This window comes from Sus scrofa, chromosome 7 (assembly GCF_000003025.6).
Source record: "Sus scrofa isolate TJ Tabasco breed Duroc chromosome 7, Sscrofa11.1, whole genome shotgun sequence".
Taxonomy (NCBI): domain Eukaryota; kingdom Metazoa; phylum Chordata; class Mammalia; order Artiodactyla; family Suidae; genus Sus; species Sus scrofa.
The window spans coordinates 36,284,933-36,311,363 of NC_010449.5; the positions used below are offsets into that span (position 1 = coordinate 36,284,933).

Below are 26,431 nucleotides of genomic sequence, written 5' to 3' on the forward strand. Positions count from 1 at the left end.
GTCTTTCTTATCTGTTTCCTTTTGGGGACTATATGATGGTGCTTTAAATAATGAAACACAGTTATTAAATTCCTCCCAATTCTTCTCTTTTCCAGGCCCAATTTCTTCACGTTACTCACATGACTTGGTTTAAAGTGGGAGTGCTATCCCAGTCTTATAACATCCCATCTGAGCCACAGCACTCACAACGCCAGATCCTTAACCATTAGGCCACCGGGGAACTCCAAGACTGGTTTAGATACAGGTATACTTTGACTTTTGTAAGAAACCCCCACTACGGAAATATTCTCTTTACTTTTCAAAGGACTTGCTGTTTTATGGAACGGGGGTTTAATCCAAAGGGGCTCCACTATTCGCCCATACTGTACAGGATTCTCCATTATTTTTATCTTAGTTTCCCTTTGCTCATTTAGAGATATCATGGGGAGCAATTTATCGGCAGATCCCTTAGAGCCCCATCAATGCTCAAGATTATTTCAGTAATCAAATTTTTTAAGACTTCCCTCCAGGGAAAAACAGTCTGAATTAGTAGGTGGAGGTCCCTTAAAGGATGGGTTCAGCAGGGGGTGTGCTTTTTTCCAGTGCTCTGTTTGTCTGCAATGAAGGCAGACATTTCAGGGTGCAGAATTCTGGGCTGGCTTCCTAGAATTCCTCTAGGTTCTGGCTTGAAAAGCGTCTGTGAAGGTCCTCTCAGCTCTTGGAACGGTTACAACTGCAGAGCCGAATGTTTATTGGCTTTTTGAATTCTTTCTTGCTACGCAGATTTTCCAACATGCTCAGTGAGAGGCTGGCAACTGCAACCTACACCCCAGCTCACAGCAACGCCAGATCCTTAACCCACTGAGTGAGGCCAGGGATTGAACCTGCAACATCATGGTTCCTCATAGGATTTGTTTCCACTGCACCACAATGGGAACCCCAGCTTATATCTCTTTAAAAGGCTACTTATTTGGGGCCAGAGCCCACTCAACATTAAGGATGTCAGGGCATTTTCTGTGTCCAAATTTGATAAGGAAAGCCTAGAACATTTCACAAAAAAAAATTTCCAAACTTGTCTTACAGTCTAAGACTAGTTCATCCTTTTTTTGTCTGCAAGATATTTGTCTGCAAGATTGAACTTTTAACCTAGATAAGCTTATTCATTTATAAGTTGTTTCAGGAAAAAAAGAAGAGGGGTCCCGAATTTCCCCAAAACAATGGAATGCATTTTTTTCTTTTTAGGGCCGCACCCGCAGCATATGGAGGTTCCCAGGCTAGGGGTCGAATTGGAGCTGCAGCTGCCAGCCTACACCACAGCCACAGCAACGCTGGATCTGAACCTCATCTGCGACCTACATAATACCTTGGCAATATTGGACCCTTAACCCACGGAGCGAGGTCAGGGATTGAACCCACATCCTCATGGATATTAGTCAGGTTCTTAACCCTCTGAGCCACAGTGGAAACTCCAGTCCTGGGCTATTTTTCTAGCCCATATTGGGCCGTCACTGGCAGGGCGATTATTATACGGGTCTTTAATATCGTTTCAGGATCTTCCCATTTGGCTGCCACCATCCAATATGAGGCATCGCCACATCCTAATACCATATGAATAAATTGGTAGAGACCTGGGAGTCCCGGATCATAAGCTCCAATTAGAATTCTAAATTCCTCATAAAATCTTTGAGGATTCTCTTTGGAGTTTGAAAAACCTTTAGTGGTGGACCTAAGTTCAGCCTCTGACCGTGGAGAAAAGGTGGTTATATCTGGCATTCTGGGTTCAGCGAAGCGCCTCACTTTAAAAGGCATTTGTTTAACCTCTCATCTGTTCACTCACCTTCAGAGTGAAAAAGTTTGTAGGTTCTGAATATCTAGAGAGCAGGGTAAAGGGATGGTGCTCGCTGTCAGAGTAAAGTTAGTGTACACGTCTTTTTAGATTCATCTGCCTTTTATAAAGAATCTTTAAAGGGCCAATTTTTTGATTCATTTAGTTTCTTAGACACTTTTGCCTACCAATAATAATAAAAAAAAAATGCATCCCAGGGAGTTCCTGCTGTGGTTCAGCGGGTTAAGACCCCGACTAGTATCCATGAGGATGCGGGTTCAACCCCTGTCCTCCCTCAGTGGGTTAAGGATCAGGTGTTGCCACAAGCTACAGCATAGGTCACAGATGCAGCTCGGATCCAATGTTGCTGCAACTGTGGCGTAGGCCAGCAGCTAAAAATCTGATTCTACCCCTATCCCAGGAACGTCCATATACCTCGGGTGCAGCTCTAAAAAGAAAAAAATGCATTCTGTTGTTTTGGGGAAATTCAGGGACCCCTCCCCCCCCTTTTTTTCTGGAACACCTTATAAATGGATAAGCTTATCTAGGTTAAAAGTTCCCCACTGTGGCCAGCGTAACTGAAGGTTATCTTTGGTGAAGAAAGAGAAAGTGAAAGAAAAAAAAAAAAAAAAAAGGAAGGAGGGATAGAAGATGGAGGAAATACAGGAGGTGCCTGGGCCCCAGGCATTTGCTCTCCACTTTGAGAGGCAGCAGCTCTATTTGGTCCGTGCCCTAGAGGTCAGAGGCTGACCCAGGCTGAGCAAGCTTTCAAGAGATAGATGAATAAGCCAGAGTATCAGTTCATTATTTCCAGGAGTTTCTGTTGTGGCTCAGAGGTAACAAACCCAGCTAGTATCCCTGAGGTTGCGGGCTCGATCCCTGGCCTCGCTCAGTGGTTAAGGATCCAGCGTTGCTGTGAGCTGTGGTGTAACTCGCAGATGCAGCTCAGATCTGGCATTGCCGTGGCTGTGGCATAGGCTGGCAGCAGCAGCTCCAATTCCACCCCTAGCCTGGGAACCTCCATATGCCACAGGTGTGGCCCTAAAAAGGAAAAAAAAAAAAAAAAGCGGTTCATTAGTTCCAGAGAAAAGCATTACTTCCGAGAAAACCAGAACCTCAAGTCCACTGGTGGGAGGCCAGCGTACAAGAGCAATGAGTTCTTCTCATCAGAAGGCTGCGTGGTAAGCAAGACTTCAGGCCGGCGAGCCGCAGGATGATCGTAATGGCTTGAGTCGGTGAGTTATGACTGCCGGATGCGCCCAGCACCTCTGGGGCCCGTCTGTCGAGCTGAGCGGATGTTTCTGTCAGCCAGATGGGCCCCCTTGCTCTAGATCTCACTGGAAAAACACTGACAAATCACAGCTCCTTAGGGTTCCCTTCCTCGAGACCAAAAACAAACCACCCCCCTTTAGCTAACGCGTTTGTTTCCCACACAAGGCACATTGGGATCGATTCTATTTCACAATTGATTAGGCTTCACCATCGCAGATGCTGAACTCCATTATGCATAGATTCTTCTCGTTTTTCTCTGAAGACAACCAAGTTCTGATAAAAAACAGGGGTTGGGGAGGACAAAACACTACTCTGACCTGTTGGCTGATTTTACTTTATTCTCAAGCCTGTTGCTGTGTTTGACCCCAAGTCAGCTGTGATTCCCCGACCCAGGAAAAGGTCCCATTTGCATCCTCACAGTGTGAATATATTGGCACTGGTTGGAAGGGGGGTGCAATGGGATGGGGTGGAAACCACGCCTGGAGTGAATAGGCAAACGCTGACTCCAGTGCAAAGCCATGAACTGTAATTTAAAATACGGGAGTTCCCTTCGGGGCTCAATGGTTAATGAACCCAACTAGGATCCACAAGGATGTGGGTTCAATTCCTGGCCTTGCTCAGTGGGTTAAGGATCCGGCCTTGCCCTGAGCTCTGGCGTAGGTCGCATACACGGCTCGGATCCTGCGTTGCTGTGGCCATGGTGTAGGCCAGCAGCCGTAGCTCTGATTTGACCCCTGGCCTGGGACCCTCCATATGCCATGGGTGCAGAATAAAGTAAAGTATGTATACAATTCCACTTAAGCAAGTTTGATTTAATCCTGGCTACTCATAAAAGTGTGGCCAAAACTCGGCCTCGGTCCATCAGTGCCAAATAGAAGCACAGAGACAGAGTTTTGGCCAAAGGAGAGAGGAGTAGCTTTTAACTGTTTGGCCAGGCAAAAGCAGCCACAGCAGACTAATGGCCATAAAGACTGTGCCCTCTTTGGGGAGAGAATAGAAGGTGGTCTCATAGTTTGGGGGGGACACAGATAAGGATCCGGGTAGATGCAAGCTTGCATTCTTCTTTGAAGCTGGTCTTCCCAGGACAGGTTCTGCCAGTCCTAGAAATCACGCTGTGACTTTTCTAGAATGAAGAATGCTTCATGGAGTAGTTAACATCTTCCATTGTTCTGCTCGGGAGATCCCTTGAGGGGGAACCAGGACCCTGCCCCAAGCCTGCATTATTGTTTCTCCCTTCCCTTATCTCTGCATCCCCTCCCTTCTCTCATTCACAACTGTTTGAACCTGCTCTTTGGAACTCAGGGAAGATCCTGGAGGCTGAAAGAAGCCTATTTCCTAAAAAGAAGAAGTCGGGGGATGGACACACAGAAAGGCTTTTGTGCCCAGGAGTCCCACAGGGCCCTGCTCAGTTTCATAGGCTATTGATAGGCTGCCTAGCTTAGAGATTTTCTCTTATAGGACAAGACCCCCTTCCCACTGGCAGAATTTCCCAATACCACTGCTAAGGGTAATATTTATATTTACTGAGCGACTTCTATGTTCTAGATGCTGTGTCAAACAGTTGCATGCAGGTATTAGTGATCCATTTCTGTGTAACAAGACTCAGCAAATTAAACCACATTTATAGGCTCACAGTGTCTGTGGGTCCAGGTGAAATTGACGACCCTTATGACTTGAACCTAGCCGGAAGCCAGATTGGGACCCGAACCTGTGGTTTTTTAAATTAGAATCATTCACTCCATGTCAGGTTCTTTGAGTCTCAGCACATGAAGGAATTTAGCAAGAGACAAAGTGATAGGCAAAAAATAGATTTATTAACATAGGACGCTTGTGAGAGATGCAAGCAGGCAGGCACAAGGAGGCTCTGCCCCAAATATTAGGTGGGCTACATTTTTATCATCCAAGGAAAGTGGGAGGGAAAAAGACCTTCTTCTTCCTCTTTCTTCAGGTAGATATCAGGCTTAGATGACCAGCTCCTCCTTCATATCCGGTAAGAGAGTATTCGACCCTATGAGGTCAAACTAGGCCTGTCATGATGCTTATTCTGAAAGGATGAAAATGCAACCTGACCCCCCCCCCAGAACCCAGGAAGTTAATAAAAAGCTCTAAATGCCCTCGAATTTTGGACCCTGTTCCCTATAGGTAAAAGACCATACTTCTTGCTGTTTTAGGGCTTGCTTTCTGTTCTGTACAAAACTAAGTGGAGGAGAAAAGAAAAAGAAAGAGAAAATAGGCACCTGAGTACGTGCCTCTAGGCACGAAACTTCTTGGAAACTGCTTGAGATAACAGGGAAAAGGGTCCCTAACTGATTGTTTGGCTTCTGTAAAGCTGCTTGCATAAGATGAAAGGAGGGGAAGTTAATCGCTAAACCGACCCCAGTAAGATCGGCTATGCCATAAAATGTTGAAAATCCTGGTAAACATACCTTGGCGACATTATGTCTCCCCCTCCCAGGAACAAGCCCAAACACGTAACTCCAGAACAAATTAAAACTAATTGGTCCACGAAGCACGGGTTCGCAAATGATTGGTTTGTGATATTTTGAAATGATTGGTTTATGAAGCGCGGGCTTTGCTGTGAACCCCAGGCTTTGTTGTGAATCCCATAAAAACTATCTTGACTCCGCACTCGCCGCCGCAGTCCTCTACCCCTGCGTGGTGTACGACTGTGGGCCCCAGCGCGCTTGGAATAAAAATCCTCTTGCTGTTTGCATCAAGACTGCTTCTCGTGAGTGATTTGGGGAGTCACCTCTTCCAAGAGAGGGATTTTCTTTCCCCTGGCCTTTCAATTCAAATAGCAGAAGGGTGGTAATGATACCACAAAGATGATACCGGAATCCGGGTTCTTGTTCATGGCAGTGGAAGAATGAACTCCATGAACACACAGGCAGTAAGCAAGCAAAATCTTTATTAGAGAAAAGCAAATGGCTCCCAGGGCTCCTGGGAGGCGGGGGGAGAAGAGCCCCTTTGGCTATAGTCCTATAAGGGTTTTTATTCCTTAAAGATGGGCATGGGTACCAACGGAAGGGCCAGAAAGATGTGGTTTTCTCCCAGTGGCCTTGTTCAATTACCTATATCAGTCCTTGTCCAATAGGGTCTCAGGGGTGGAAACGTCCTATAAGTCTCATAGTTTCTTTGCCCTTCTCTCCCCATAAACTGAGTCACAGGGGATTCGGGATGAATGTCCCTCTGGGCGTAGGCGCACTCCCTAGAGTAAACAAGGCCTGTGGGGATGTTACTCCCTGGAGCCCTTCAGCCACAAACATTAATCAATGGCCACAGCGAAGAAGGCACCAAAGCCCACAAACATTAATCAATGGCCACAGCAAAGAAGGCACCGAAGCCCACGCTCCTCCACCAATGACCTGCGTTAATATTCTGCCTCAGTAACATCTGCTAAAATATGTCGAACCATCTCAGGTTTCCGTATAATGAGAGTCTCCTACTTTCCTACTGGGGAAAGTCGTCTTTCCTTTAAATTCCGGTCCTTGGTCCTAAGGGTCATTAGCTTGCTGAACTTGAATGCAGGCCTCATTTTATCTTTCACTTAATGACCTGAGGCATCTCATGCTTTTATTTATGCTTTTATAGTTAAGCAAGGCTGCTTTGTTCTGATGGCTCTCTTGAGCAATTAGTAACTTCGGGAATTTTCTCCCAAAGTCCCCTAGGTTTCCCTCTCTATCTGCGGTCCCCTACTGGGCCTTGGACAACTACCTGTGTGACTGTCCTACTCCATCCCTATCACAGGCTCAATTCGACTGGGTCTGCTGGTTCTCATAAGCCCACAGACTCATCTCAAGGCTCGACCAGAAGGACCCACTTCCAAGCTCACTCACTTGGTTGTTGTCAAGACTTACTTCTGCTTGAGCTTTTGGATACCATTCCTCATGAAGCTCCACAGTCCTTAGCACGTGCACTTCTATAGAGCAGCTCATGACACGGCAGCTGGCTTCATCAGAGTGTTGGGGACATGGCTCAGACCATCAGTGTCGGAAAATGAGACACCTGAACATGGGGCGATCTCAACAAGGCTCTTTACTTCTGCAAAAGGGCGCAGGTATTCAAAAAGCGCATGCGAGGAAGAAAAGACCCTCCCTGTTCATCCCTAACACAGACGATGTACCTGTCGGGTCAGGTCAGGGCACACATTCTTCCCGGTTGGCTAATTTGAAACAAATTGTTCCTGGCAGAAGAGGGAAAGAGGATGGAGGTCGCAGGAGGGTGTTTCAGCCGAAACTGGAGCAAAATGGAGTAGCCAAGATTTCTTTTGATAGGCAAGACATTATGTTACTTTCCACAAGAGTGAGAAGAGAGAGGGCAAGAGACAGTGTTAGCAAGATGGAAGTCACAGCCTTACGTAATCTCATGGTGGTGTTGCAGGAAGGGAGACCTCTTCCAGGCTCCTGAGAATGAGTTGTCTGAGAAGACACATGTACTGACAAAGCAAAACACTTTATGGGGAAGGGGCACGCAGGAAGGGAGCAGCAAGGTAAGGGAACCCAGGAGAACTGCTCAACCACACAGGCAATGGGTTTTTTCCTGACCAATCATCCTGCTTGGCCCAACCCAGTTCTCTGGCCAATCATCTTGCTTGGCCCATAATTGGTCTGGCTCAGGGTCCTTCTTAGTGGCGCACACACCTCTCAGCCAAGAGGGATTCTGGTGCCAAGGATCCTGGGAGCTTGGTTGTCTCCTCCCTTATACCGGCCTCTCCCAAATCCTCCTGGTTAGCCTTCAGGGCAGCGCCGAGTTCCTTCTCAAGGAAGGACAGCTCATGCAAGTGGCTATTATCACGCCTGGCCATGGTGGGCAGTTTCAGACAATGGTCCCCTAACAGTGGGAAGGACGTCCCATCACTTTGCCATATTCTATTGGGTAGAATCAAGTCACTGGGTCCCATACATGCTCAAAGGGAGGGGATAATAAGAGTGACACCAGGAGGCAGGGATAATTAGGAGCCGTGTCAGAGGCATATGGTATCTTCAACTCATGGTCACAGTACCTGATGTCCTCAAGGTAACCCTATGAAGTGATGCTATTGTTATTCTCTGCATTTCACAGATGGCAGAAGCTGACATGCTGAGAAGTTAGAGGTTAAGTAAGTTGTCCAATATCACACAGCTCATTGATGGTGGAAACAGGACTCAAACAGAAATGCATTTCGATAACCATTCACTGGAATTCAGCCTGGCGGGGGAGGTTTCTGGAGTGAAGTGATTTTCTTATAGTGGTCCAGGATTCTACCCCCAAAAAGACCAGGCATTGTATCACTGGGTAAAGTCAGTTGCCGCTAATTTGAAGGGAACACAAATACTAGTGTCCACAGCATCAAGACCAAGATCTGAACCTTTCTCATTTCAGGCTTTTAACCCCAGACTTGCTGCAGAAATGGGTCATGCTCCTTCACCCTGGCTCTGTCAGCACAAGGCAGTGACTCACTTTGGTCACTGCTTGGTTTCCCTAGCCTGTCGTTATACTCGTGATTGTTTATCAATTACTGCCCTTGGCAACCTGCCCAATGACCTGACTTAGCTCAATATTTCATAAACATTTATCAAACACCACTCTGTGCCAAGCACTGAGCAATGCAGAGAAAAATCAGACACGGTGCATCATTGATAAATGTCAAAAGTCAGACATTTATCCTCAAAAATTTATATAATCTCTTGAATCTAGGCCGGTACTGTCCAGGACAATAGCTATAGGCCACCTACGGCTACTGAGCACTTGAAATATGGTTATATGGTTAGTCTGAAATAAGATGTGCTATTACTCTAAAACAACAGTGGGTCTCAAAGGCATATGAAAAGATAGTATTGGGGGTATTGAGTTAAAGAGAATGTACTATTGAAATTACTTTTATTTCTTTACATTTTTATTTTTTTATCTTTTGAGGGCCCCACCCTTGGCATATGGAGGTTCCCAGGCTAGGGGTTGAATCAGAGCTGTAGCCGCCAGCCTACACCACAGCCACAGCAACTCGGGATCCAGCCATGTCTGTGACCTACACTACAGCTCATGGCAATGCTGGATCCTTAACCCACAGAGCGAGGCCGCGGCCACACCTGCGTCCTCATGGATGCTAGACAGATTCCTTTCCGCTGAGCCACAACAGGAACTCCTCTTTTTACCATTTTTAATGTGACTAAGAAAATTTAAAATTGCATATGTGGCTCACTTTTGTGGCTTGGGTTGTATTTCTACTGGGTGGTGCTGGTCTAGAGGCAGAGGGTCAGATGATAATAAGGGTCCCATGTGAAGCATATGTAGAGAATCATTTAATTCAAATCAAACTCATGCAGTGGGTGTCATTATCTCTTTTACAGCTAAGGCGATGTCCCGCAGGGCTGAAGCAACTTGCCCAAAGTCCCACAGGGAGTGAGCAAGGTCCAGGAGATGAATAACCACAGCTATCTGTCCCATCAGCTATAAGTGCTGTAATGGAGGAACGAGGCCAGGTGGGGGCGCCCAAGAGAAAGCAGTCTCTCCACCTTGGAAGGCCCGAGAAGCCTTCCAGATGGAGATGAGGCTTAGGCTGAGTGAGCCTGGAATAAAGATATCCAAGTAGCCAACACGCAGAAAGGGCTCCCTGAGAGCAGACCAAGAGCAGGTGTGAAGTTGCAGAAGCATGAAACTGCATGGAGTGTTCAGGGAATGGCAGGGGATGAGACAGCTTGAGCTCAGGGACTAAGCAGAGGGAGATAAATCAGGGGAGATAAGCAAGAGCTTTGCAGGGAGAGGCCTGCCCGCCATGAACAGGAGTTTGGATTTCTTCCTGTGGGACAGCAGTTTCCACTCTGCCCACATAGTGGAATCACTGGAAGAGCATTCAAAAAATATCAGTGCTCAGGGAGTTCCCTCTGTGGTGCAGTGGGTTAAGAATCTGGCTGCAGCAGCTCAGGTCGCTGTGGAGGTGCAGGTTCAACCCCTGGCCTGGTGCAGTGGGTTAAAATATTCGGTGTTGCCACAGCTACAGTGCAGGTCACAGCTGTGGCTCAGATTCAATCCCTGGTCTGGGAGCTTCCATATGCTGCATATGTGGCACTACAATAATAAAATAAAATAGGAGTTCCCATTGTGGCTCAGCAGGAACAAACCTGACTAGCATCCATGAGTATGTGGTTCAATCCCTGGCCTTGCTCAGTGGGTAAGTATCCAGCATTGTCATGAGCTGTAGTGTAGGTCACAAATGCAGCTCGGATCTGGTGTTGCCGTGGCTGTGGCATAGGCAGCTGCAGCTCCAATTTGACCCCTAGCCTGGGAAATTCCATATGCCATGGGTACAGCCCTAAAAAGACGAAATCAACCAATCAATCAATCTCAGGCCCCATCCCAGAGAAATGAAATTAGAAAATCAGAGAGGTGGTGGCAGGGTGGCCCAGACCCAAAGTTTGTTAAACATTCCTTAAGTCATTCCAATGTGTGGCCAAGGCTGAGAACCTCATCATGATGTTGGAAATTGGTGAATGAGCTTTAAGAAATGGAGTAAAATGACCCTCGTTCTATCTTAGGAAGATCATTCTGAAAGTTGCATAGCAAATGGATTGCTGGAAGTGAGTGAGACTAGAGGCAGGGAGTCCAGGCATGTTCTGCTGAAATAGCGCAGGTCAGGGGTGCTCAGGCCTGCGGGCAAAAATGCAGTGACAGGCTATGGGGGTGGGAGTGAGGTACCTGCACAGGTAGACCATTGCTCTGATTCTGGCCTCCTTCAACCATCTTTTCTCTCTCTCTCTCTCTCTCTCTCTCTCTCTCTCTCTCTGTCCCATGGCATTCAGAAATTCCAAGGCCAGGGACTGAATCCAAGCCACAGCTGTGACCCAAGACACAGCTGTGGCAACCCACTGTGCCAGGCTGGGGATTGAACCCGCAAATCCACCACGACCTGCAATGCTGCAGTCTGATTCTTAACCCACTGCACCACAGTGGCAGCTCCAACCATCATCTCTTAATCACGTGTCTCTGGCCTCAGTCACATTCAGCTGCCCACTAGATCTCTCCCACCAGGACCCCATAGGTGTTTCCAGCTCATCACATTTTAATTGGAACTACGAATTTCATTCCCTCTGAGCCTGCTCCTGTAGGTTTTCCTAATTCTCCTCCTGGCTCCCTAGAAACCCCGGAGCCCCGAGGCCATCATCCACTCCTCTCCCCCCCTTTCTTTCCGCATCAAATCAGTCACCAAGGATGGTTATTTCTACCCTCAAAGCCTCTCAGAGCCATTCCTCCCTGTCATTCTAACCCCTCTCCTCCTCAAGACTTTCATTTATTTTTCAAACTACTATAATATTCCCTGTGGTAACCGCTATTGGCTAGTTACCCAGAGCCATTCATTCCTCTGCCTTGTTCAGAGAGCCTCGAGCATCAGGCAGCAAAGGGCCCACCCCCAGGGATGACCCCGTTTTGGTTTAGTTCAGCATGTGCAGCCCTGGCTGAACATTAGAGTCAACTGGGGTTTTAAAAAAAAAAAAACCCGACGCTCAGGCCCCCACCTCTTGAAATTATGATTCAATAGGTCAGGTGTAGGGCTCAGACACTATACAGATATATGAGTATATATATGGTACTATAAGTTATTTATATATGTACTAGGAATAATATAGTAATATATATGTCTCTTACATATGTTACTATATGTTAATATGTTAACAATAACATATTAATGGTAATAACATACATGTGTTACATGTTATTATTATGTTAATATTAATATCTTAATAACATGTGTATGTTAATGTAGCAATATTTGTATTTTATATGTATGTAAGATACATGTATATTACTATGTATTATGTATCTTATATATTACTCTATTACTATATATAGTAGTATATATGTATCTTACATGTTACTATATGTGTTACTATATATTAGTCACATGTATATAGGACTCAGACACTATATAGATATAGGACTAGATATATGGTACTGTAAGTATTTATATATGTACTAGGAGTAATGTAGTAATATATATGTCTCTTACATGTGTTACTATATGTTAATAACAACATATTATTGTGTTACATGTGTTACATGTTATTAATGTTAATATGCATATGTTAATATAGTAATGTGTGTACTGTATATGTATCTTACATGTTACTATATATGTAACTATGTTACTATATATATGAGTATATATAGATGTACTAGGAGTAACAAAAATATATATATGTATCTTACATACATATTACTATATGTGTGAGTATATCTCATGTATTATTACTATATTACTCATAGTACAACACACAGCATATTTCCACAGGTTCCCCGTGCCTTCAGGTTCCACAGGGACAATGCTGTGGGACCACATGGCACCTGCACACACAGTGGTTTGCATCATAGGAAAAGAACCCAAAGCCAATGGCCCCAGAAGCAACAAGAAGCAGAGAGCCCGTTCCTTTTCTTTCCTCCCAGGGAGGGAGTAGTTATACCATCGTCACACTGTGGTCACCTTGACCTAGTAGTTACCAGTGTGACTAGCTACAGAACTGTTTAGTCTTAGCAGGCAGATAAACCTTGAACCTGGAACGCTCGGTGGGACATGCAGGCAAGCTCCGAGCCCGTCGTGGGCTGCCTCTCCCAACCCCTGCCTGCCGATTCCAGCTAGAGCTTCTAGACGTCCACGGCTCTGGTCACCTAAGTCCCTTTCTCAGGTATCGGTAGCATCTGAGCTGGCTCAGGGCCCTTAATCCCTCCTTCCCCACTGATGCTGACATCTACCAGGCCCTCCAAAAAGAGCTGCGACTCTGCCCAAGCCCCTCAAGGGTGCTCCCAGGTGCTTCCCTGCCTCTGTGCAGAATTTTTTTTTTTTTTTTTTTTTTTGCCACCCCTCGGCACCTGGAGTTCCCAGGCCAGGGAACAGATCCGAGCCACGGTGGCAACCTAAGCCACAGCTACGACAACGCCGGATCTTAACCTACTGTGCCGGGCCGGGGATCCAACCTGCGTCCCAGAGCTCCAAAGATGCCACTGATCCCGTCGCCCCAAGGCAGGAACTCCTCTGTGCAGAATCTAATCTGACATCACAGCTTTCAGACTTTCATCTTCAACCCGGACTCCGCCTCTTGCCTGCGTCTCTTTGAATTGATGCATCCGTGAGCGATCAGTCTGGGTTCCTCGTGTGCTTCTGCAAGCCCCGGTCCCTGCGTCCTCCAGATCTGTCCTTATCTACCTTGTTTTCTCACAGCCAGCACCCTGGACTCCCCTGGGGCCAGAAGGAGAGTTCAAACAAGTGGTTCCCTGTGGCCTCTTCATCTCAGGCCACGCTTCACCCAATCAAGGCCCTACAGGAACAGCCTCCGACTGACATCTCTGCTCAATCCCTGACTGTCCACACACTCTTGACACTTCCCGACTTACATGGTTTGTTTCTGCCCCTCTGTCCTTTCGCGCATGATCCTCAGGGCCCTGGGGTGGGCTCTGCCAGCCCCCTCTACTCCTGGGGAACTCCTGCCCCTCCCTCAGGCTCATCTGAACGGACATGACTTGGGTGGAATGTCGCAGGATTCCCTGCAGCTGGCCAGACCCTCTGCCTCCTTTCAATCCCCGGGGGCCGTGAACCTCTCTTACAGGTCTCACCTTCCCAGCCTCCGTGACCAACCTGCCAGGCTCACTCGTCTCTCATTCCTGCTACTCGAATAAAAGTTCAAAAAGCAAGAACTGCAGGAAACTCCCTTTTGTCTCCCTTTCAGCCCCAAGCACAGTGACTCTGTAACATGATGGTTTCCCCGCCCCCAAGAGGATTTGAACACCGCAGCTGCTTTCTTCCAGACCAAGGAAAACGAGCCAGCCCTGCTGTGAACAGCACCGCCACCAAGCTATCCCATGTCGCCGCTACCTTAGATGCCAGGAGAAGAATGAGGTCTTCATGGCCCTGGAACAGATGTCATTTGTTGAGACAGCCAAAGGGCAAAGGGACAGCACACAATTCTACAGGAAAAGCCTGTTGGAAGGGGAGTGCGCAAAATCCTAGCGTCCTGTGCAGAGCCTCCAAAACAGAGTCTGAGAAGGGATTTCAGCTTTGCCTGGATACCTCGGCCCATGAGGTGGTGAGGCAGGGCCTGGATCAGGCTGGAGCCCTCGACCCTAAAGGGCGGTGCAAATACCATTTTCTGTATATTCATGAAAAGAAAAGGCTGAAATGCCCAGCTTAAGGGATGTCAAATTCCTAGACCCCTCAGGTTTAGTGTCTTGAGAGTTTAATCTCATAAAGGCTTAGACTGTCAGAGGGATGAGCTGTCAGAAGCACAAATAAAGGGATTTGTAAGTGAAATGAGAGAGGATAAAAATGAGGAGTCAGGAGTGGGTTAAGAATACGAGTACAGGAGTTCCTGTCGTGGCACAGTGGTTAACAAATCCGACTAGGAACCATGAGGTTGCGGGTTCGATCCCTGCCCTTGCTCAGTGGGTTGACGATCCGGCGTTTCCGTGAGCTGTGGTGTAGGTGGCAGACGCGGCTCAGATCCCACGTTGCTGTGGCTCTGGGGTAGGCCGGCGGCTACAGCTCCGATTCGACCCCTAGCCTGGGAACCTCCATATGCCGCGGGAGCGGCCCAAAGAAATGGCAAAAAGACAAAAAAAAAAAAAAAAGAATATGAGTACAGAGGCTCAAGCCGTAGCTTGGGCATGGGTTCAATCCCCAGCCCCGCAATGTGCGAAATCTGGCGTTGCTATAGCTGTGATGTAGGTTGTGGCTACAGCTCGGATTCAATCCCTGGTTTGGGAACTTCCAAATGCCAGGGGTGCGGCCATAAAAATAAATAAATAAATAAATAAGGGGGTGAGAATGGAGGCAGATCTCACGTGAATTGTAAGTGGTGAGAACAGGAGGCCACAGGTGAGAGGGGGGTGCCTGGGACGCATGCGTGGAGAACAGGGTGGGTGAAATAGGGAGGTCAAGCCCTTTCCAAAAATCCAGCTGGCTCCCTCGGTGTTTCCTTTCCTCCATCCTCCCAGCATCCTGGCAGGTGGCCAAGCACAGATGAGCCTTGTTCCTAGTCAATGTCCAAACAGCGGGACAAAAGCAGCCTTGGCTGGTTGGCTCTAAGGCCATGTTTGTGATGGAAAAGCCCATTCATCATGAAGATTCAATGCTTCCTGGCCTACTCTCTTATCTTTTTTTTCCACTTTATTCCCCAGCACTAAATGTGACTCCAGGCTCCCCCCACTTTTAAACACTGGTGTCCTGTTATATTTCCACACTGAATTTGTCCCCGTTCCCTCAGCCTTCCTGGGCTGTAAGGAGCCACGTGGCTCTTTCTGCCAGTTCTTTTTTTGTTCCTGTTACCATGGGCCTCTCTGCCCTCCCATCTCCTTCCTCAGCAGCTCAATGTCCTTTCCAATTTAAGCTGAAACCAGACTCCTTCCTCCTTGCCTTTGCTTCCCCACCTCCCGTGGCCTCGCTTGTCATTTATTATTTAACTCAATCACCTTATTATATATGCACAAGAACCATTTCTGAATATGGCTGCTATGAAAAAAAAGTAGATTCCAAAGCAGAAGCAAACTCACCTCTTCTCAACCTGCCTCCCAAGTCCCCTGTTATCCTGCTCCAGTCCTGGGCCTCCAGTGGGGGGGCCAAGCAACCAGCACAGATCGGGCTGACAAACCGTCAAGCCCAATTAACAACCTCTCAGGTCGGACACAGTGAAAAATTTCTGGATGGTTACTTACAGATATCCTTCAGTTTCGGTATGAGATGTCTTCCTGAAGGGGATGTTTAGATGAAATTCCACACGTGATTCCAAATATAACAAGTTAAATGGAGGGAGTTCCCTGGTGGTCTAGTGGTTAGGATTCAAGCTTTCACCACTGCAGCCCAGGTTCAGTCCAGAAACTGAGATCCCACATCCAGGCACTGCATGACACAGCCAAAAATAAATAAATAAATAGAAGTTCCCATTGTAGCTCAACGGGTTAAGAACCTGACATGGTGTCCATGAGGATTCGGGTTTGATCCCTGGCCTCATTCAGTGGGTTAAGGATACAACCTTGCCACAAGCTGCAGAGTAGGTCACAGATGAGTTCGGATCTGGCATTGCTGTGACTGTGGCATAGGCTCCAACCATAGCTCCAGTTCAGCTCCTAGCCCACGAAATTCCATATGTTACAGGTGCAGCCTTAAAGAAAAAAAATATAAAAATAAAAAATAAGGTAAGCAGAAAGCATCCAGGATGACTGAGTCAGGGGCCCAGGTTCTATTTCTCAGTTAATGTCCATCATTATATTATTCCTGGACTTCAGCCTCTCTAAACCTCAGTTTAGAGAGGGTGCTAGGCCAGGTTCCCTCAAGTTTCCAATAGCATGAAAATTCTAACAAGCATATCTACCCAGTTATGCACATGATTCAACTGGAGGTCCATTCCTATAGTTAAAATTCAGCTCACTTGGGGAGCTCCCATTGTGGCTCAGCAGGTTAAGAACCACATCACGTCAGTGAGGATGCAGGTTCAATCCCTGGCCTCGCTCAGTGGGTTAAGGATCTGGGACATTGCTGCAAGCTGCAGCATAGATCTCAGATGCAGCTCGGATCCCGCATTGCTATGGCTGTGGTGTAGGCCAGCAGTTGCAACTCTCATTCAACCCCTAGCCTGGGAACTTCCACATGCCCAGGTGCGGCCCTAAAAAGAAAAAAAGAAAAATAATAAGCCTACTTGGAACCAATAGGTAATAAAGAGCATTTGCCATGCTGCTGCTCCTGAGAAGGAACTTGAAATAAACCTGGTGACCCCTCACTGAATAGATGAAGAAGCCAGAGCTCAGAGAGGAGAAGCAGCTAACCCAAGGTCACACAGCAAGTGAGAGGCAGAGTCAGACAAGAAGTCAGGACCCCTGGCTCCTTGTATGGTGAGTTCAGCATGACTGCAAATATTTTGAACCTCTTTCTGTTGAAAGTTGGGTCTATGTCTCCTGCTCTTCATCTGGGTGGCTCCTTGATGCTGTAGCCATAGGGGGTATGGAAGCAAAGCCACGTAGCTTCCCGAGACAAGGACGCAAAAGACCATGCAATTCTGCCTCCCGCTCGGAGACACTTTACTTGCTCTTAGAACCCTGAGCCTCGAGCCTCCAATCCAACGATCCTGAGAGCTCCCTGCCAAAGAGGCCACACGCAGATATTAGCCAGCCCAGCCCAGCTGCCAGACTTATGAGTGAAGAAACTGGATTCGAAGTGGTCCAGACCCCAGCGGTTGAAGACACCTCCACCATTCAAGTTCTCGCCTGAAGCCCCAGACACCAAGGAGCAAAGAAGAGCCATGCCCTGCCCTCTTGTACCTCCTGACCCACAGAATCTGAGAGCACGATAAAACAGCGGTGTTTTGGATCCTTAAGCTTTGGGGTGTTATTTTCACACAGCCGTAGGTAACTCCAAGCATTAGTCAACACTCACACTGGCTAATAACTGAGCTTGGGGCTCCCTGCCCCCGAGTGAGCTATGCCAGGAGGGTGTGACACCCCGCATCCTTGCTGAAGGTGGAGGGAGGTGGCCCCGCCTCCTCACCCACTCTCCATCCTGCCTCCAGGGCGGTCACTGGCACAAGCTTTCACCCCACTCCCCTGGCCAAGTTCTCCTCCGTCCTCCAGTCGTCCTTGTTTAGATCTCACACGTCAGACTAAGCTCTGGATAGGAAGTGATTTATTGATGTCTTTCACTAGCCTGAGAGCTCTCCCTGCATTTCCCAGCCAGCGCCCTCACCCCACTGTGGGCACGAAATCAACCTGCAGGGAGTGAAACTGATGGAGACACGTGATCCCGCCACTCCTGGACCTCCAACTCAACCTCCTCCAGGGAGGGCACGGTCCTTCCCTCTCCGGGCAGGCTCCCTCTGCTTCACAGCAGCCCAGGAGCAGAGAAGCGGAAGTGGCTGGTGCCACAGCAGAGGACAAAAACTGGGCCAGCTGGGCCCAGGACCCAGGGACGCGTGTTTCGTCTGACGTTGCCTTTAAGAGCGTAGGTATCCGGAAACCCCGGTTAATTTTCTTGTTCAAACATTGGTTTAAAATTGTTGGCTCTGGGAGAGATACTGTCCTTCAGCAGGTTCATTATAAACTTTGCAACTCCAAGGTCTGATTCAGCTGGAAAAGTTCCTGGTTGCTAAGAGACCAGAGAGCAAATTACCCGCTCACAAAAGACACCGCTAAGGCCAGTAAAACAAAACAAAACAAAGTAGGAAATGGGCCTCAAAATCAAAAACAGGGTAAATAAACTGGCTGGGAAAACGTCTGATTGGAAAACACAATTATAAATATTCTTCGCACTGAAATGTAATGATGCTCTGTCAGTAGCTACACTCTTTGTATTTTGTCTCTTGAAGGAAACAGCAGGGGGGCCCCTTTTCAGTCCTGAAATTCTGTATCCAGGAGTCAGAGGGAAAAACAAACTGTCCCAGTTGATAAGGAGGCAAAAAGAAAAAAAAAAAAAAAAAAGTGAATAAGGCTGCCTTTTTCATGCGCTCTCCCTGCCAGGTGGGTGACAGGCTGCCTGTGGCTGTGGCCCAGAAACATCCCTTCAAGGAAACAGAAAAACCTCCCTCAAGGAAAGGTTTCTGATGGCTGCTGGTGACACATCCCAGAGCCACAAGAGAGGGTACTGCCTCCCCCTCCAGGAGTAGGACAGACACTTGGGGATATGATCTAGGCATACAGAGTAAGAGTGAGCCGGGACTGGCCCAAAGAACAGTAATAAAGTACCAAATAGACCTCAGGTATTTCTTTCTTCAAAGCACTTTTTTTTTCTTCTTTTTTTCTTTTTACAACCACACCTACAGCATATAGAAGTTCCTGGGCTAGGAGTCCAATCAGAGCTGCAGTTGCAACCTGCTCGACAGCTTGCAGCAACACCAGATCCTAAACCCAATGATTGAGTCCAGGGATTGAACCTGCATCCTCATGGACACTATTATATAGGGTCTTAACCCACTGAGCCACAATGGGAACTCCCCTAACCTGCTTTAATAGCTGTGATTTTTAGTCATTGCTTTTCTGGCCGGATGATTGAATATCAAAAATGTTTCAGTAATGATGAAGAACAGAAAAAATGCTAATCTCTCTCAGTGAATCACATCTGTGGTGGAAATTCAGCTCCTCAGACGGAAAGACTTCCTAAGACCCCCTTGCTCTACTGGACCAATAGCACGAAAATCCCATAAGTAGAAATTACCAGTCTCTTGAGAAAGGAGTATGAAAATCTTAGGTGACCACGGAGGAGTCACAGGGTTTTGGAGCTCAGAGAAGAAAGGAAGTGGGAAAAAAGGTGGGGGATCAGAGATAGGAATTGGGAGAAAATTCAGCCCACCACTAGGCGTATGCCAGGGCGTTCTGGAGTGATGCGGCTAATAGCTATGTGACTAAACAGGTCCTACTTATCAATATTTGAGGACAGCAAAAGGATTTCCGAATATGATGGCTCCAACAAGCATGAAATCATTTCAGGGGAGAAAATACAATTCCCCACATGGCAGCTTCCTTCAGATCTTTTCTGACCGTCATTTTTTGTCAGACTTCAAACAGCATACGACTGCTGTTTTAGGCAGAATTGGTTGCTTTCCATCAAAGACTGTATTATTGTCCCAAATAGTCAGGGCCCCTCTCTGTGGGAGAAATACACACCTCTACTCTGTGGTACATGGATGTGATGCTATGACTTGTGGCCCTTGAAAGGTGAGCAGAAGTCACGCATGTCACTTGAGGTAAAGTTTTAAGAGCTAGGACGTGGCTTTTTGGCTTCTCTTTCCCCCGCTGTCGTGATGACCATTGGTATTCTAGAAAGCACTGTATCCAAGAGCCGTGGTCCTTGAGAGGACACATGATGGAGTGCCAGCGGGGTGCCAGCGGGATGCCAATAGGCTTGTAGCATGGGTGAGAAAGAAGGTTCTGCTGTAAACCGCTGAGATGTGTAGGGTGATTCCGGCAAAATTTAGCTGACCTGACTAAGGCGCCTCCCACAGGGCTAATGTGTGGTGGAGTCCTCCTTACCTAGGCTTTCCCGCTACACAGCCGCAGTCTCCCCGGGAGGGAAGGTCCTTACGCTCCCGATGGCCCACGTAGAATTCAGACATGGCACCCGGCTGAGGCTCTTTTCTAGGAAATCAAGGCTGGAGGTTCTAAGGCCCTGCTGCTTAGTGTGGTTCAGAAACCACCCAGTGCCTAGAAAAGGGCACAGCGTCTGCAGCCAAGTGGGCAGAACATGACACTTCATGCTTCAGAAATGCCAGATTGGAGCAGGCTGGCTAGTTCTAGCTTAACTCCAAACTAAACAGCACAGTAACCAAATGAGACCTTCTTGTTCATCCATCTTTAGAACTTTAGAGGTTCCTGATCTAAAAAAGAAGAAGAAAAGAAAGACAAGGAGGAGGAGGAGTCTGGCTCTCAAGGCCCTGAGCAATAATGTAAGACTTTATTGAAGAAATTGGGATTCTTTCCCCAGGCCTCTCTCATTCTTTGATTTTTTAAAAAAAATTATTTATTTATTTATTTATTTTGCTTTTTAGGGCCAAGGGTGTGGCATATGGAAGTTCCCAGGTTAGGGGATCAAATCGGAGCTACAGCCGCCAGTCTATACCACAGTCACTGCAATACCAGATCCTAGTGGCATCTGAGACCTACACCACAGCTTGGGGCAATGCTGTATCCTTAACCCACTGAGCAAGGCCAGGGATCGAACCTACATCCTCATGGATACTAGTAGGGTGCGTTTCTGCTGAGCCACAACGGGAACTCCCTCTCTCATTCTCTTTTAGGCGTTACCAGTTTTACCTTCCTCCGGTCCTCCTCACCCATCACCATGTGGGCAGGTGAGGTGGGCAAGAGCTGGGCTGGTCCAATATCCATCCCCCCCTTAGAGGGCACTGGAGAGTAAAAGCCTCTGAATTCCTCCAGTATTTTGTTCCTAACTAACTTGGTATGCACAGCAACTCGGGAAAACCCAGGTAGGAAATTAACCTTGATAGCAGCAGAAAGGGAGTGATGAGAAACTCTTCCTGGGAAACTGGGAAGACAGGGTTGGGAGCAATCCCTCAGTAGTGGCTGCTGCTCTTTATCTGGGGGCCCCTGGGAGGGGGCTGTCCTGAGCCAGGGATGCATGTGCCTTGGCAAGCATGTCCCACCCAGGGAGCGAGCACAGCCAAAGAGGAAGCTGACCACTTAATGGAGTATTGAACGGGACATGTCCTGCACTTGGAACTAATGCTAACACCCCGAAGTGGAGGACAGTAGGCATATGTGCACCCACATCCTAAAGAGGAAGTGATCTGAACACACCTGCAGGACTTATTCAAAGGGTCTCCATGCAGTCCTGCCACCCTCACCTCCAGCACCCCAAAAGGAGACGAGGTGTTCAGAAAGAATTCCCTGAACTAGGGGCATTTCTAAGAGCAGGGAGCTGTCATCCTAGTAGCGAACAAGGCTGGCATGTTCCCCACGCCCCATGAAGGAAGGGAGGGAGCAGCAAGAGATCCAGAACAGCTTGGAGGCTGGGAGGTCTTCAAAGCAGAGAGAGTAAGTCAGTCCAATGGCCAGCTGGGAGCTGGCTGAGCCCCAGAAACCAGCAGGCTGACACAGTGCTCCCACTAGATAGGACTTGGGAGCAAGAAGCAGCTGCCAGCTTCCCTGTTCCAGAGCCTGGAGGGCAAGGATGAGGATGCTCGCAAGTGGGAGGCTGGCTGGCATGGCCTGCGGGGCACAGGTGCAGAGAGGACGGGGGCAGCTCTCCTCTGATCATTTGTCATCACAACCGGCCACGTGGGCTCTGCAGAATGTATTTCTCCCCCAGGACTATGACGAGTCCTCCACCCAGAGGGGAAGCTCAGGAGTTTCCTGGTGGCTCAGCAGATTAAAGCTCCTGTGTTGTCACTGCTTTGGTGTGGGTTCAATCCCCAACCCTGGAAATTGCCATGGCCAAAACCAAAAAAAAAGAAAAAAAAACCAAACCTCAGGTGGCAGAGGAGAAGCCCAGAAGGTGGCAGAGAGAGTGATAAAAAGCAGACTATCGTCCCCTCCCCAAGCAGGTCCCCAGCTTAGGCATGAGCTGAGGATTGGGGAGGAGAGAAGTCTTGAGTTGAGCATGAGACTGAAGTTTTGATTTAGCCTTGGCTGGACCTTTCAATGCTTGAAAGAGAGTCGAAACATAAGACTAGCTGTTATAACTGAAAGTGGCCCCAAAGCTGTAGGCTCTGCCTGAGATGACATCAAAAGATGAAGACGGAAACTGCAAGAGAAAGTTTGAAAACAAGAGGCAGAGAGGAGTTCTTACCATGGCTCAGAGGTAACAAACCTGACTAGTATCCATGAGGACACAAGTTTGATCCCTGGCCTCACTCAGTGGGTTAAGGATCCGTCGATGCCATTAGCTGTAGTGTAGGTTGCAGACCCAGCTTGGATCTGGTGTCACTCTGGCTGTGGTGTAGACCAGCATCTACAGCTCCAATTTGACCTCTAGCCTGGGAAATTCCATATGCTGTGGGTTTGGCCCTAAAAAGACAAAAAAAAAAAGAAAAGAAAAGAAAAAAAGAAAAGAAAACAGAAATAAAGAAAGAAATTGTCTCTAATAAACATTTCTTTAAAAAAAAAAAAGTGGATAAAATAAATAAATAAAGCCACTTTCTAATTATACCACATTAAATCAGGTTGGTTAAAAAAAAAAAATTACACCAAGAGGAGAAATTCACCAAACAGAGAAACATGTCCCTTGAGCAATTATTATTAAGAACTTCCAGAGAACATGCCTTCCTCCATCCCATGCATTCTTGGGGAGAGTAGGGCCCCCCAAAGGGGTGAAAATTGGTCCTTAGAATGGGGAGACCAAAACACTTAGATATTTCAAAGTTTTGTGATTCTCTAAAGTTCAGCTCTCCCCAGTAGTGCACTATCACTTAGTATTTAATTTGTGTAGGATAGTAATTGCCTTGTGAGGCAATGGGTTAAGAACCGACTAATATCCATGAGGATTCAGGTTTGTTCCCTTGGCCTTGCTTAGTGGTTTAAGGATCCGGTGTTGCCATGAGCTGTGGTGTACATCACAGATGCTGCTTGGATCCTGCATTGCTGTGGCTCTGGCGTAGACTGGCAGCTGCAGCTCTGATTCCATCCCTAGCCTGGGAACTTGCATGTGCACAGGTGTGGCCTTAAAGAGAAAAAAAAAAAAAAATATGTAGGAGAGCCAGAAATGAAATGGGGTGAAATCGTTTCTTTAAGGGAGCAACAACAAGGAAAATTTTTTAAACACTGAGTTCAAGATAGACCACATTCCACCCCAATTCAGCGTTAGTGTTTAGACCACATTTTTCTGGCTCCAAGTAGAACTACTTTCACGGAATTTGCTTCGATATCCTGCCTTTTGAGGACTTCATCCCCTGCCTCACAAGGTGATCTTTTCATAAGAACCCAGAGAAGAACTTTCTTTCAAGTCTCACAGTAAAGTAAAGCAGTGATTCTACTGGAGAAATGATTAATTTGTCTTTTATGTATACCAGAAAAATCTCAAATTAGGTCAACTTTCCCTCTTTGCTTCAGCCACAGGGGAGCTCGGGGCACCCTTTGCAACATCTGCAGAACTGGGTTTCTGCATGTCTGGGACTTTGCCTTAACTGTGCTGTTAGTATTTTTCTACTTTTAATTCTGCCTCAATTCTATCCACTGTTTTAACTCTTCTCCATTTCACCTGTTTTTCTAAGCCCCTTAACAACCTTTGTGGAATAAGTGGGGTATAAATATAGAAAGAAGAACACTTCTACCCTCTCCTTCCAAAGTGTTTTTCTCTATCCACTGGCATGTTTTTTTTTTTTTCTTAACTCAAGGTAGAACTGATACATATTCTATTAAGTTGTGTTTGTTTTTTGTTTTTTTTTTTTAGTGCCACACCCTCAGCATATGGAAGTTGCCAGGCTAGGGGTTGAATTGCAGCTACAGCTATAAGCCTATGCTACAGCCACAGAACACAGGGTCCTTAACCCACTGAGCGAGGCCAGGGATCAAACCCACATCATCATGGACACTAGTCAGGTTTGTTACCACTGAGCCACCGTGGGAACTCCTTAAGTTTTATTTTCATACTAGTTTTCCAGGATATCAAGATCACCCTGAAAGCTGATTCTGTGACCTGATGCATTTTCCAGCCCTCTCGGCTCCGTGTCATCCACAGCAGACAGAAGTGCACCATCGATATTTTCATCCAAATCATTGATAACAATGTTGAGTGGCCATAGCTAAGGCAGATCCCTGTGATTTGCCACTAGAGACCTCTTTCCAGCCAGCACCGACACATCAGTTACCTTTTCCTTTGATGTGGTGGAGACAGTGGTTAGTCCCTCACATTCCAGACATCTGTTCACTGCAATGGCCAGGAGACCTGCTCAAACACCTCTCTGGACTCCAAAGACCCTCTTCCCACAACATTCCCCAGATCTGTCCCTCTTAATGGCTCTCTCAAAAAGGAGGCAGTTGGACACGGCATGCCAGGAACTCAACTACTGAACAGTCCTGTTGCCACCTCCTCCTTAGGAATGTGACCTTGCAGCCCCAAATCGAGATGCCTAGGCTGTCAGCAGCACCAGAAAAATGATACCTCATCCAGAGCTTTGCTTCCAAATGCAAGTCTCATGTAGGTTCTCCTGACTGCACCAGCCTGGTCGCCACCACAAGGGATGCTAAAAATGCCAGTTCTCCCAGTTCTGCCTTGGGAACTCCAGCAAGAATTAGAACAGCGGAGTTCCTGTCGTGGCGCAGTGGTTAACGAATCCGACTAGGAACCATGAGGTTGTGGGTTCGGTCCCTGCCCTTGCTCAGTGGGTTAACGATCCGGCGTTGCCGTGAGCTGTGGTGTAGGTTGCAGACGCGGCTCGGATCCTGCGTTGCTGTGGCTCTGGCATAGGCCGGTGGCTACAGCTCCGATTCAACCCCTAGCCTGGGAACCTCCATATGCCGCGGGAGCGGCCTAAGAAATAGCAACAACAACAACAACAACAAAAAAAAGACAAAAGACAAAAAAAAAAAAAAAAAAAGAGTTAGAACAGGATCCAACAGGCGCCAAGCAGTCACACAACATGATACATGTCCCTGGAGCCCACGCAGTGCAGCGTGGCTGCCACACAGAGCCCAGTCTCCACTCCGTGGATCTCAGCCTCTGTTCCAATTTCCCAGGAGCAGGAACCTCATTGGCTGGACTTGGTCGACCTTGAATAGGGTACTCTCCTCAGGCTCAGCCAGTTGGGCCAGGGCTGTGGCCAGGGCAGTGTGTGAAGGCTGTCAGTGCCCCACCCACATCCCCTCAGAGGCTTTGACCAGCCCCCAGGGTGCAGCCACCTGAGTCAGCCAGCCAACCTATCAGAGGACAAGAATTCACATCCTCCTGGGCACCCCTTAATCACTGAGTGACAGTTTGAGGAATAAACATACTGATGCCTCCTCCCCAATAAAGACAACTCCAAAGTGACACCTACCCCATTTAAGGTACCCTTTAGACTTGGTCTTGTATGGCCTTCTCCCCAGCCACTTCCTCACCTACTTACTGATTTTTTTCCTGGCAACACTTCCTAACACTTTCACACAAACCCTCATCTCAGAGTCTACTTCTGTAGAACCAAACTGAGACAAATATGGCCTCTGGAGGTCCACAGAGGTGAGTCAGGTATCACCGAAAAGGAGCCCAGTGAGAAAAACCCTAAAGTGTCCACCTTCCCCTTGGCTTGACCCTCTCCAGACCACCTAAAAGTGAAAACATAACTTCCAAATTTCTGCCCCAGGCCTGCCTTAATCCAGGACCAGAGCTAGGACTCAAAACCAACTGTCCTGTAAAATGGAATACTACTCAGCCGTGAAAAAGAACGAAATAATGCCATTCACAGCAACATGGATGCAACCAGAGATTCTTATACTAAGTGAAGTAAGCCAGAAAGAGAAAGACAAATATCTCATGATATCCCTTATATGTGGAATCTAAAATCTGGTACAAATGAACCTATCTACAAAACAGAAACAGACGGATAGACAGAGAGAACAGACTTATGGTTGCCAAGAGGGAGGGGGGAGGGAGAGGGATGGACTGGGAGTTAGGGGTTAGTAAATGAAAATTATTATATTTCGAATGGACAAACAAAGTCCTACTGTATAGCACAGGGAACTATAATCCAATCTCCTAGGATAAACCATGATGGAAGATAATATAAAAAAGAATATATATATGTGTGTGTGTGTGTGTGTATATGACTGGGTCCCTTTGCTGTACAGCAGAAATTGGCACAACATTGTAAATCAACTGCTTTTAATTTTTTTAATTGAAAAAAAAAAAAAAAAAGCTCTCCTGAAGGCAAACACACACATACCTCATAATCCTGCTGGTGAGACCATCTCAGCCCCCACGCTGTA

At 47.3% G+C, this 26,431-nt stretch overlaps 1 long non-coding RNA gene across 1 annotated transcript in view; it reads right to left on the minus strand.

Moving 5' to 3' along the window:
- LOC106504407 overlaps nt 1-26,431 on the minus strand; it is a 44,536-nt gene that overhangs the window by 17,361 nt on the left and 744 nt on the right. The window contains exon 2 of the long non-coding RNA XR_001297853.2: nt 15,749-15,932. This is a non-coding gene — a long non-coding RNA (uncharacterized LOC106504407). The remainder of the gene's footprint in view (nt 1-15,748; nt 15,933-26,431) is intronic.